The sequence below is a fragment of the Chrysochloris asiatica genome, unplaced genomic scaffold (genome assembly GCF_000296735.1).
Source record: "Chrysochloris asiatica unplaced genomic scaffold, ChrAsi1.0 scaffold00260, whole genome shotgun sequence".
NCBI classification, from domain to species: domain Eukaryota; kingdom Metazoa; phylum Chordata; class Mammalia; order Afrosoricida; family Chrysochloridae; genus Chrysochloris; species Chrysochloris asiatica.
The window spans coordinates 1,664,080-1,678,568 of NW_006408778.1; positions in this window are offsets into that span (position 1 = coordinate 1,664,080).

The following is a 14,489-nucleotide window of genomic DNA, read 5'->3' on the forward strand; positions in this document are numbered from 1 at the left end:
TCCAGGTGGTGGGAAGGTCAGGTAGATTACTGGATAAAATAGACTATCTTAAATGGAGGGAAGAACTAATGGAATATAAGGTAACCACAACAAGGGGTAGGGAAATGGAAGAACAAGGTGGATGGGATAACAGTTAAACAGGTTTGTATGAGCTAAGTGGGAAAGAGGTAAATGATGATGTATGCACAACCTTTCAACAACAGGGCTCTGCAATACAGAGCTTGAGGCATGGTTGGAAAGGGCAAAAGAGGAAAAACAATATTAGGAGGCATGGCTGTCTTTTGAATCTTGATTTTCCTTGCAAACCATTATAAAATAGACACTTGAGGGAGAAAAAAAGGAAGAGCCAAAAATATTACCATAGAAAGCTTATAAGTCCATCTTGTGCCTATAAGTGATTGTAATACCTAAAATGAGGCTACGACATGCCCAGTGAAGGAGGCTTCATGTGGAACCTCTGCATTACATAAGACCATAGGGAGAATTCTGAACCCCATCCATAATCTTCTTAGGTGGGAAATTTCCACTTGAAAGACAAGCAGACCAGACTTGAGCTGATAGAAGAACAGAAGATACTTCTTGAAACAAAGAACGATAAGAAATATACAAAACAATAAAGGCAGTCTGACTGACTACTACAAGAACAGACAAGTTGCTCACCCAGGAGAAATCAAGGCAAGTGGTACGGTCCCCTCAGGGCAAACTGCCTTCCAAGACTCAGACTCAATGGGGATACACAAGTAGACATGCGCTTGACTGGTGACCACATTGGTCAGCCATAAGGGGAAGTGAGTGAAAACATCAAGGAAGCAGCAAGCTAAGCCCTACCACGTTCAACAGACTCCTGTGAACCAGGGTGGATACCTGGTTGGCCATCAGTGTGGCAAGACCTCAGGACTCCTAATCCCAGTGTCAGTGACATAGTCACATAGGACTAGAGTGGAGAGTGAAGCATCCAGTGGATAAGAAGTGAGGGCATATGCACAAGAACACCCACACTTGCAGACAATACCCACTTGACCTGGCTTCAATGGCTGGATGATCAGAATTCAACTAGTACAAGAAAGAAGAGGAAAAAAGAGTAATCTGAAATAATTTGCTGAACTTGGTTTACACCTATGGATGCAGCAGATCAAAAAAGGGAAGAAATCATTAGTGTAAGGATCTCTTCCCCCCTCGATACACAGGGTAAACAGGGATGGGCAACCTGGACATTGGCTACCCAAAATGGGGGGATACAAAGGCAAGATGTTACTGGTTTGCAAAATTTCAAAAGAGAATCTAAATTCAAAGGGTGCAGAGGAAGACAGAATCTCCACGGAATCATATGCAATCTGCCTGGGCAGGGATGATCAAAGGACATGGGAATAGCTTTCATGTGGAACAATAGTAAATATTTACTATTAGGACGGTCTGTGAGGTTTGGAATGATAAAGGTAGACATTTTGTAGCAAAACAAGGGAGTGGTTGACTTTATAGTCCAGGAGCGGAGGTCTCTGGGACCATCAAGGGAGAAGAGCGGAATGCTGCACCCTACCCAGAGAAGCAGTAATGTCAGAAATGGAGGCAGAGACGATGACGTGGAGGGAATGACCTAGAGAGGGAGACGGGCTGTGTGCTGATGACCAGAGGGATGGCTTGCAATGTATGCCCTTTGTTGGTTGATGATGCAAGGAGGGGATTGTAAACATGGCAACGAAACAATATACAATAGGATGAATTTAATGCCAATGTTCTCCCATGTAAACTATCACATAATTCACAATAAAACAAAAAAGAAAATAAAGAAGATGGAGGCAACACACAGAGTCTCCATACCAAAAGGAAATGGTTGATGTTCAACCGTTTCAAGAGGTAGCATATGATCAAGAGACAGTGATACCAAAGGAAGTAGTCCAAGGTACATTAAAGGGATTGGCAAAAAAAAAAAAAAAAAAGGTAATGCAGCAATGGCTGAAAGCATACATGGACAGAAAACTTCCAGAGGTTTAAGCTGGATTCAGAAGAGGACGTGGAATGAGAGATATTGCTGATGTTCGATGGGTCTTGGCTGAAAGCAGAGAATCCCAGAAAGATTTTCACTTGTGCTTTAATGACTACCCAAAGGCTTCTAATTGTGTGGATCATGACAAGTCATGGACAACATTGTGAAGTATGCATATTCCTGAACATTTAATTTTGCTCATGGAGAATCTGTACATGGACCAAGAGGAAATTGTTTGAACAGAACATGGGAACATTCAGTGGTTTAAAAATTAGAAAGGTGTACGACAGGGTTGTATTCTTGCACCATGCTTATTCAACCTGTATGCTGAACAAATAATCTGAGAAACTGGGTTATATGAAGAAAAATGTGGCATGAAGATTGGAGGAAGACTCATTAACAACCTGGAATATGCAGATGATACAACCTTGCTTGCTGAAAGTGAAGAGGACTTAAAATACTTACTAATGAAGATCAAAGACCACAATCCATTGAGATGGATTGCATTTCAATGTAAAGAAAACAAAAATCCTCATCACTGGACCAATAAACAACATCATATCAATGGAGAACAGATTGAAGTTGTTAAGGACTTCATTCTTCTTGGATAAACACTTGTGGAAACAGCAGTCAAGAAATCCAACTATGTATTGCATTAGGCAAATCTGCTGCATAAGGCCTTTTTTAAGTGTTGAAGAACAAAGATGTCAGCTTGAGGACTAAGGTGCACCTGACCTAAGCTATGGTATTTCCAATAACCTCATAGGCATGTAAAAGTTGGACAATTAAAAAAGAAGACTGTGGGAGAATTGATGCTTTTGAGTTATGGTGTTGGAGGAGAATATTCAAAGAACAAATAGACCTGTGTTGGAAGGAGTGCAGCCCGAGAGCTCCTTAGAGTCCAGGATGGCCAGACTTCATCTCACATGCTTCAGACATATTGTTCAGGAGAGTCCAGTCTCTGGAGAAGGATATCATGTTTGGTAAGGTGAAGGGTCCAAGAAAAAGAGGAAGACCCCCAGCGAGATGGATTGGCAAAGTGGCAGCATCAATGGGCTCAAGTGTGAGGTTGGCCCAGGACCGGACAGTGTTTCATTCTTTTGTGGATAAGGTTGCTATGAGTTGGTAAAGACTTGATGGCACTTAACAACAACAACAACACCATATATTTTATAGATTTGTGAAGAATATTGTCTTCACTGAAGGATGCACAGACCCTGAGTTCTACAGAACTCTTAAAAATACCTCAGCGACCTGGTAGTCTTCACGTGCATACTTCTGTTGTTTTTGTTAGGTGTCCTCAAGTCGATACTGACTCAGAACAATCTTATGCACAGCAAAACGAAACACTGCCTGATCCTGGGCCAACCTTACTATTGTTGCACTGCTTGAGTCCATTGATGTTGCCACTTGATCAATCCGTCTCGCTGGATTCTGTTAGGGGAAGATAAATAAAGTGTAGGCACAATTTATATACATAAGTGATTATGGCCTGCTTTGGTCCTTAAGTACATACAAATTTCAGGGGAGAAAAGATTGAAGTTGTCAATGACTTCATTCTTCTTGGATCAATTACCAACACTCATGGAAGCAGCAGTCAAGAAATCAAATGACGTATTGCATTAAGCAAATCTGCAGCACAAGAACTTTTAAAGTGTTGAAGAGCAAAGATGTCAGTTTGAGGACTAAGGTGCACCTGACCCAAAGCATGGTATTTTCAATAACCTCATGTGCATGTGAAAGCTGGTGAGTGAATAAGGAAGACTGTAGAAGAATTGATGCTTTTGAGTTATGGTGTTGGATGAGAATATTGAAAGTGCCATGCATGGGCTGCCAAAAGAACCAATAGATTTGTTTTGGAAGAAGTACAGCCAGAGTTATCCTTGGAGGCCAGGATAGACAAAGTTTGTCTCTAGTACTTTGGACATATTTTCAAGAGGGACAAGTGGCTGGAGAAGGATATCATTTTTGGAAAATTGGAGGGTCAGAGGAAAAGAGGAAGACCCCTAACAAGATGGATTGGCCAACTGACAGCATCAATAGACTCAAGCATGGCATCAGTAGTGAGGTTTCCCCAGGATCAGGCAGTGTTTTGTTCTGCTGTGCCTAAGGTCTCTATGAGTCATTACTGACATGATGGCACATAAAAACAATAAGAAATCTCAGGGGACCAATCTTAGAGTTGATTAAGTGGATGCTGTCAATTGTTTCTATTCAGGATAAGGTTTTCTTTTTCCAAAACAAAATTTAAAGAAGAATATGACAAAGGCTATTTATGTTTCTATAAATATCCTGTTCTATTGGAAATAATTAAATAACATAATAATTCAATCATTGCCATGTTTAAGTGTGGGTATTTCTAGAGCATGTAGATGTTTTAATGGTCCTGGAGTAGCTTGAAAGGTTTACAATGATTAATACTTAAAGTTGAAAGTTCAAAACTACCCAGTTCTATAACAGAAGAAAGGATATCTGATTTTGTTAAGAGTTCAATCAAGAGAATGCTATAGAACATTTCTATTTTGTAAAGCACTGAGTGGACATGAGCTTTAATAGGCTATCTAGCAGCAGGTGCACTTGTTTAATTCTTTTTAATAATATCTTGTTATGTTTTCTGTGAAAGTTTGCACAGGAAAGGCTCCCAGAAACTTATTCTGAGGTACCTTTAAAAATGTGAACCAAAGTTAACCACTTCTTTCACTCTTTGACAAAATAGTAGACAATATAAAGGATATAATTCATGAGTGCAATGCACTATTAATAATAATCTAATGAGACCCAATGATCCACTAGTACTCAAAATCATTTGTTTGTTTGTTTTATAAGCATCATAAAAGTGAAGTGGTCAAGAGAGGATGGTGTCATTTTTTCAATGGGTCCAGGATTTGGTGAAGAGAGACATACTGCTTCCATGAGTAAGAGATTCAAAGGTCAAGTAATAGTGGTACTCCCTAGATTTTATGTGTGAGAGGGAAACATTGGGTCATAGAATGTGACAATTTTATGTATCCAATATAATCAGATTTCAATTTACAAAGGTGAGGAATGATGAAAGATAAGTGGAAATATATAGCTACTCAGATAAATTATATTATGTAATAGATATGCAAAGTTATTAATTAAAAATAATTAATGGAAATATTTTGGAGCTATGAGTTTAGCAATTAATATTATTAATATCAGAAGCACAGCCCTGTATAAGTCAACATAGGGCTGAACTGAACAACTTGAAGGTCCAGAACATCCACACAGGGACTTGGAAACATAGTGTCCAAATTAGGAGCAAATTACACTGTTGCACAGGAGTCTGTGTGACACTGATGTTGAGCAACAACAGTCCTCTCAGAGATACCCATTAGCCCCTTGATGGCTGAGAACAGGATGAAACCCAACCCCTGGTCAGAATAACAGTCCCAGGTGGAATACAGAAAAATTTCAATTGGTATCTGGACCATTTACAGGTAGCCACAAGAAGGAATACATCCTGAGGTTGACACATGAAAATGCTCTGTCTGTGCAGTGTTTGGTGACAATGCAAAGTAAACATGAGAGAATACTTTCTGTAGAAGATTTGTAACAAAAAGCAGGAAGTGTAGTACAGGAACAGAGTGCCATAGGACCATCTAGGGAGAAGAGCACAAGCAGAATTTGAGACCCTATCCAGAGAAGCAACAAACCCAGAGATGGAGGCCATAGAGAGATAGAGCAGCTGAAGGCTCTAAACTCATGGAAAGAGAAAAGTTGTGTGCTGGGGGCCAGGGGGCAGACTTGCAGAATGTGTCCTTTGGTTGTTTAAATAATTATATATTCCTGAGTGCTTTTGTGTACATTCCCCTATTTAAAATGAAAAAAAAAAAAAAAACAAAGAGAAGAAAAAGAAAATGAGAGACTAGAAGCAAATATTGTCGAATGATGATGCATGGAGAAGATTGTAATCATTGCAATGAAATGATGAATGTAAAACTGATGTTATCCCATGTAATCTATCATTCAATTCACAATAAAGACTTTAAAAACATATATATTGTACTTTCTGCACTTTAGAGTCATGTGGTTTTTGAATTTTCTATTTTATTCAGTCTAGACAGGTCTTGAGCTCTGAAATAGTTGCCTCTTAAATGTACAAATATTAAAGGTCTATTGACTTATATATTGATATGTATATGTACCCCAAAGCATCACCTAATAACCACTTCTCTTCTCTTCTGCTCTCTCATTCAGAATCACCTGAGAACACAGATAACTCACTATGGATAGGGGCTGGAGAACCCTCTTTTTGGTGGCAGTGACTACAGGTAAGAATGTCCCCAGATATAGAACTGTGAGTGCATTTCACACTACCTTCTTTCCCTTTCACAGGTATCCACTATCAGGTCTGGTTGCTACAGTATAGAGTTGAATTGAGAAAGTCTGGGGCATAGATGAAGGTTTCCTCCAAAGCTTTAGGTTACACCTAATATATGTGCTGTATTTGGCAGACCCCTGGCAAAGATCTGAGTATACAGAATGGATGAATACAGACAGTGGTTGAAGAATCTACATCCCGAAGTTCCAGTGTAGAGTCATCATACCCAGGTAAATATTCACAAGCACAGCATACATGAAGATAAACGATGAACTCTGAGTACACTGCTTGTTATTACTGTGAGAGAGACATAGAGTGATGATATCATCCTGGGTGTGTTAGAAACCCAGAGGAAGAAAGCATCTGTGATGTGAGAGGTGACAATAGGAACAATTAGGCTGCAGATTGTCTAACTCTGGGGTTGAGCAATTGAGGAAGTTAAATAAGAGAATTTACTATACACAAATGGCCTATAGGCAAAATTCAGAGAGACAGGTAAAGCTCAAATTTCTTCATATATTTCTCCTACCAATAGTTTTATAACTCGCACCTATCACCTTTATTCCTTATTGGTCTTGGTAAAAGCAGTTGGACAAACATGATAAAATAATATATGATTCAGTTGTGAGTGATATTTAACAGGGCTCATTATGATTGTAAAATCTTAGAACTCTAATTTAGGTATAAAATGAGCCATCTCAGAAGCAGATTATAGAATCTCATTACCAACAAAGAGGTAGCAGTGGAGATTTACTTGGAACCCCAAGATTCATTGAACCTCTTTGGTCCAGGGATATAAAGTTCTGAAACTGGAAGAATGGCAACACTAGAAACTAGAGCCTTATCACCAGATAGAAAATGGACTTCCCAGTGCATAGGGCAAGTAAAACTAAGTGTCCATGGGCCACAGGCTTGCTTGTGAAATGTGATACCTCCAAGCTCTTAATTAGGCAACTAACATTGTCAGCAATTCAAGCACCCCAGGTGCTCCTTGGAAATCCTATACAGAGTGGGATGGATCAGAGCTGACTCAACAGCTCTTAATTGCAACAACAACTGGCTTACTGACATACAGAGTTAGAGCTGAGTGTCTTCTGACTGGGCCTTAATTGGAGTACTGTGTTTTTTAGGTTTTAATCAGCAGAGCTAAAGGAGTTTGCAACATTACTTGAGATTGGCAGAGGCCAGAAAAAGGAACCTTGGGCAATGTACTATGCAGATGGCAAAGCCATTTGATCTACAAGCTTGGTGGTTCAAGCTCACCAGCTGCTCCTGGGAAACCCTACACAGAATCACTATAGGTCGGGATCCACTCAAGGCCCTTAACAACAACATAGTCATTGTTGAGAAAATTCTTTCCTGATTAAAAAAAAAGTATCTGAGCAATTCTATCCCTGAAATACAATCAGTTAACTTCCTTAATAAGCCCCATAACTTTGAATATGTTTTTTGTGTTTTGTGTGGCAACAGCAATAAATTATGAAACCTAACAACTAATAAGTAGAGAGCTCTGTAGGAGTGAAAGTTGGTGAAAAATAGGATAGAGAAAATTGAAGATATGCCTAACTTCAACCCCATAGGAATTGGCTTTGGGCTGATGTGCAGTTTGTTTCCTTTCTTGCCTGCTTGTGAAGACAGAGGTCAGGCATTGACTCTTATGCCACGTTTTCCACAGTAGTTCATTTTTGCTCGTCACACTATGGAGATGTTTATATTTTTAGTCATTAATGAATGTTATTTTTTTTTCAAATATAATGTATGTATTTTTATCTGTTCATGTAGAAAATAGTGTATGTATATATGTGCATATATATGAATGCATAACTCTGTGCATACATTAATTTCCTGGAGTGGAGTGGTAATGTGGGTTTGATTAAGTGCTATGTTGTTACTGTTGTTAGGTGCCTTTGAGTTGTTTTTAACTCCCCACATACACCAGAACAAAGGGTTGCCTTTTCTTGCACAATCCTTATGTTGTTGTTGTTATGTGCCGTGGAGTCGGAACCGACTCATAGCGACCCTGTACAGGGTTTCCGAGGGTGTAAATCTTTATGGGAGTAGAAAGCCTCATCTTTCTCCCGCGGAGCAGCTGGTAGTTTCGAACTGCTGACCTTGCGGTTCACAGCCCGAGTCGTAATTATAATTGGTGCTATATTTGATCCTATTGTTGCAGCCACTATGTTTAAAGGTCTTCATATACTTTTATGACCTTACCAAGCATAATATTGTTTTAGAGGAATTTGTCCCTCCTGATATTATGTCCAAAATATTTGAGATGACATTTCACCATATTTGATTCTAAGGACTATTGTGGCTGTATTTCCAAAACAGAATCATTAGTTCTTTTGTTAGCCAATGGCAACTTCAATATTCTTCAACAACACCACAATTCAAATACATAAATTCTCATTTGCTTTTCCTTATTAATTGTACAGCTTTCACAGTATAAGGTTATTGAAAAATCCTTGGACTGTGAGTGGCCATCTAAGGTGCACATATTAGTTTCTCCACATTCAGAAAAAAGATGAGTGAAGAAAATGTAAGACATACAGAAACAACTAGTCCAATGGACTAATAGTCATAGAGATCAGAAGTATTAAATGTTGCCCAGCTACCACTGACTACTCAGAATGACCTGCATAAAAAGGTCCACAATATAGTAAGGAAAATTACTCTCTAAATAAAATTCTAAATCATAAAAAAGAGCTTGTTTACTAGTCAAATAGAGACTGGTGGAACCCCTGTGACTGTGGTCCTTAGTCAATTTTCATGCTTGACTTTAGCTAAAAAAAAAAAAAAAAAAAAAGTTCTGTAGGTGTATATTAACACTAGGGATGTAAGGATGAGATCAAAATAGTATTTTTTCCCAGGGACAAAGTTCAGAAGGCACAAAAATGTAGAAAACAAGTATGATTTGAAAGAGGGAACACTAAAAGGAAGTGGGCTAAATGATATTACATTATGGTAATTGTAATCAAAGATGAAACAAAATGTGTATGAAATGCTGAATGGAAAACTGATTTATTCAGTAAATCATAATTCAATTCAAAATTAAAGATAATGAAAACATAAAGCAATTAGGAACTACAGCTATAAATTTTCACTAATATCTGCAATATGGAATATACAATGAATGATTTAAAGATACTTGGAAGATGTTAAAAATAGTCATTATAAAAATGGAATGGAGAAGTGTTGACCATTTTAAATCAAATAATACTGTTTTGTTATGATATCAATGATGAAATGGAGAGGAATAGCATTACATTCATCATCCAAAAGAACATTTCATGATGTAATCTAAAGTATATTGCTTGGAGTGATAGATTATTTTACATATGGATCCAAGGAAGACCAGTTAATATGACTGTTACTGAAATTTACACATCAACACTCTATGTCAAAGGTAAAGAAATTGGAGTTTTAACAAAAATTTTCAGTCTAAAATTCATCAAATATGCAATTGTGATTTATTGATAATTTCTTTTGTTTAGAGTACAAAAGTTGCTAACAAAGAAAAAGCAATAGCTGAACTACACTATTTGTGATAGGAAGGATTGCATGTAAAATTCAAAATGATCAAAGACTTATTCATGGGAAATGCTTTTTTCCAGTACAATGACTAGACTTCAATGTTTGCACTACACAAGAATTAAATATACTTCAAAAGGCATTAAGACACAGGAAAGGAGTGAGTCCAGGTTGTTTTTCCAACAATGGATGTTTTCCATGAATTATGGCCCTGGGTAACACCTACTCTAGAGGTAGCACTATAGCTGAGTGGTCTCCAGTGAACTCCTACTGGAGAGAAGGGGTTGAAGAAGTGCCTGAATAACTAGTGCACTTCTCCATCCATGTGAAAACCATCACAGCCAGTTACTCACCTTCAACCTATGAAGAACCTCCCAAAAAGGGGGATAATCTCCACTTAGAAATGACCATTCTATAGAATGCTGCAATAAATTACTGGGAGAGATCAAGACTGGGAAGACAGTATGAACCCAGGCAATGAATAACTCTGCAAAGAGGCGATTGCCTGCAGGGGGCACACAGAACCCACTGAAAATATGGAGCAGTTGCAGGGCATTTGGTCATGGTTTCCTGTATGTTAGGGGGATTTCCTCTTAGGGATAAGCAGGAAATTCTCTTTTCTGTAATATTTTTTTATGACAAAATCTGTTCTGGTGCTTCCCACAAATATTTCACTCCCCATCTTTCGAGTAAACCTAAAATATAATAATAATAATGTTAAGGTTTAGATTTTCATGCAAACATTGTTGTTGTTAAGTGCCGTGGAGTCGATTCCGATCCATAGCGACCCTGTACAGGGTTTCCAAGGCTGTAAATCTTGACGGGAGTAGAAAGCCTCATCTTTCTCCCGCGAGGTGGCTGGTAGTTTCGAACTGCTGACCTTAAGGTTCACAGCCCGATTTGTAACCACTACGCTAACATTAGACGACAAAAAGGGGAGAGATTGTTCAAAAGCTACAATCTATTATTAAAAGTTTGTGGAAAGCATTTATTGTAATGAGAAGGTCTGGGGAACTTATATTTAGATAAAAATTTCACAGTCATCCACAAAGAATACCAGTGTATCATCAAGTATTTCTTTATCTGTGAGTTTAAAATATGTTGTTGAGAGAATGTATTTTATTTCTCCATTTTCAAGATCCTGCAATTTCCCCACACAAGAATTTGAAATCTGTTTTAATAAAATATAGGGTTTTTGTGTAGGCTTTGTTATTATTGGTGATTGTACAATTTAGAATAGAATTTCTCAACCAAAGTTGTATTGTAGGTCATAAAACTAAACCCATTCCCTTAACATTCAGGTAGATCATGGAGTTGGGAAAGAAAAGGATGTCAAGGAAAAGTGTATGTAACCCAGATGTCTGGAGATTGGCATCACCCTTCTTTGGATCTCCAGGGAGGTCCAGACCCAGAACTTGAATGTTTTGAACAAATTATTGAGTAAGAAACAGGAAATTGGAAATGTTTTCAGAAGTATTTATCTCTTTTATTTTTAGTTTGAGAGAGTTTATATTGTGAATAGATATTTAATTTTACCACACATTTTTTTGTGTTTATTGAAAAGGTCACAGGTTTTGCCTTTATTACATTAATGTGGCATTTAAAATTGATTGATGTTTGAATATTAAACCAACCTCAAATTTCTGGATTAAATCCAGTTGGTTGTGATTTATTATTCTCTTTATATATATTGGTGGATTTAATTTACTAATATTTTATTTAAAACATTGTGTCTATGTTCACAAGAATTATTAGTGTGTACTTTTATTTCAGCTCTGGTAGCATAGTGGTTACGAATCAAGCTGCGAACCGCAAGGTCAGCAGTTCAAAACTACCAGCTGCTCCGCGGGAGAAGGATGAGTCTTTCTGCTCCCGTAAAGATTTACAGCCTCAGAAACCCTGTTCAGGGTCACTATGTGTCAGAACCAACTCGACGGCACTTAACAACAACAACAACTTTTATTTCAAAGTTTTGATGAGATTTTGCTGGACTCATAAAACAAGTTCTCTATTTTAGAATAGTTTATATAGAATTGCCATTATTTTTCATGAAATGTGTGATAGAATTCACTAGAAAAAAAATTGGATTAAAATAAATGACTTAGTGTATATCTATTTTCTGCAGGCCATATTTCAATCTCATTGAAATGAATTGACACAGTGGCTAAAGCTTAGGAATGTGAGGAGTTGTACAGGACCCAATAGTGTTTTCATCTCTTGTACATAGGATCACTATGAGTTGAAACTGACTTGATGACAGCTCAGAGCAACAACACATTTCACTTTAACAACTTAACCAAGATGCAGTAGTGTCTACTCAGTGTCGCATCCAAAGACAAACCTTAATTTCATACCTCTTACCTTTATTTATCCCAATATTCCACTAAGAATGTGTAATGACACATGAAACATGGTTGTTCTCCTTCACAGTGTTCTTCAGTTGGAGGGGTTCCACACAGAGTTTAGGGATATAGTAGAAAATCCAAGTACCCAAGTAGTACTTGAATAAACAAAACCCAATGTTTGAATCGTTAGTATTTCTTGCTTGTTAGACTGTTGTGTCTTTTAAATCATTTTAAAATAAATATGTTCCTCAGGTGAGTACCATAACTAAGTCTTAAATAATCTGTCTCATGAAGATGCAAATATATGAAGACCACTGTATCATGAATATGTAAATTCTTGAGTGTCTACTATGCCAAATAACTATATATCTCTGTCCCAGAGCACCAACCAACAACAGCATCACTCCTTTGTGGAAGTTCTGGGAAAACAGCTCTCTAAACATGGACTGGACTTGGAGAACACTCTTATTGGTTGCAGCAGCTACAGGTAAAATGTTTGTCAATCCTAGTGATGGGGAAGGCATTTTGGGTAGTCAAGGCAAATTTCATCCATCCCATTCTGCTCTCAGCAGGTGGTCACTCCCAGATCCAGCTAGTGCAATCTGGAGCTGAACTGAAGAGGCCTGGGTCATCAGTGAAGATCTCCTGCAAGGCTTCTGGATACACCTTCACTAGCTATGGCATGGGTTAGGTGCGGCAGATCCCTGGACATGGATTTGAGTATATAGGATGGATTAATACAAACACTGGTGTACCAACCTATGCACAGAAGTTCCAGGGAAGAGTTACCATGACCATGGAAAAATCTGCAAGCACAGCCTACATAGATCTAAGCAGTCTGAGCTCTGAGGACACGGCCACGTATTACTGTTCAAGAGATACAGTGTGATAACCACATCCTGAGTGTGTCAGAAATCCTGAATGAGAGAAGACAGCTGCATTGACTTTAGAAATGAAAGTGATAATTAGACTGCAGGCCATAGTACTTTATTATTGTTGTTGTTAGGTTCCATGGAATCATTTCTAACTCATAGTAACCCTATACACAACAGATGAAAACATTGTCTGGGCCTGAACCATCCTCAAAATTGTTTTTATATGTGAAACTATTGTTGCTGCCACTGTATTAATCCATTTTGGTGGGAGTCTGACTTTCCACTTTACTAAGCATGATGTATTTCTCCAGGGACGTGTTCCTCCTGATAACATGTCTGAAGTATGAAAGATAAAATCTTGCTATCCTATTCTCAGGAATATTCTAGATGTGTTTCTGTCAATACAGATTTGTTTGTTCTTCTGGAAGTCCACACACCCCTATAACACTCTAATGCAAATGAATCAATTAATGGTTTTCCTCACTCATTGTCCAACTTTCACATACATATGAGACTACTAAAATCACCATGACTTGTTTCAGGAGCACATTAGTTATCAAACTGATATATCTGCTCTTGAACACTTTAAAGAGGTCTGTGTATCAGACTTGCCCAATGAAATATGTCCTTTGATTTCTTGACTGTTGTTTCCATGAGTGCTGATTGTGGGATCCAAACAATGTGATGTTTTTAAAGACTTCAATGTTTTCTCCATTTATCATGATCCTGTTTGTTACTCCTAGTGTGACACTATAGGATAAACACTGGACTGCAAGGTCTGTTTGAACCACAAGGTTGGTAATTCAAATTCAACAGCTGCTCATCAGAAACCCTACACAGGGTTTTTGTCATTGTTAGGTGCCATCGAGTTGATACTGACTCATAGTGATCCTATGTAGAGCAGAATAAAACACTGCCTGGTACTGCACAAACCTCACAATCATTGCTGTACCTGAGCCCATCACTTCCACTACTGTACCAATCCATGTCATTGGGGTTCCTCCTCATTTTCTCTGACCTTCCACTTAGCCAAACATGATATCCTCTCCAGTGACTGGTCCTTCCTGATATTATGAAGTATGAGATATGAAGGCTGGTTCTCTTGGATTCCAAGGAGAACTCTGGCTGTACTTCTTCCAACACAGATCTATTTGTTATTTGGCAGTCCATGGTATTTTCAATATTCTCCTCCAGCTCCATAACTCAAATGCACCAATTATTTTACAGTCTTCCTTATTCACTGTCCAACTTTCTAATGCATATGAAGTTATTGAAATAACTATGGATATTCAAATAACTCAATGTCATCAGTTGTAGTTTAAATTTTTTTGTCAGTTCCCTCAGCTGATAATAATTATTCCCTTTGGTTTTCTAACTCCATTTCTATGCATATTTCATTATAATATTTT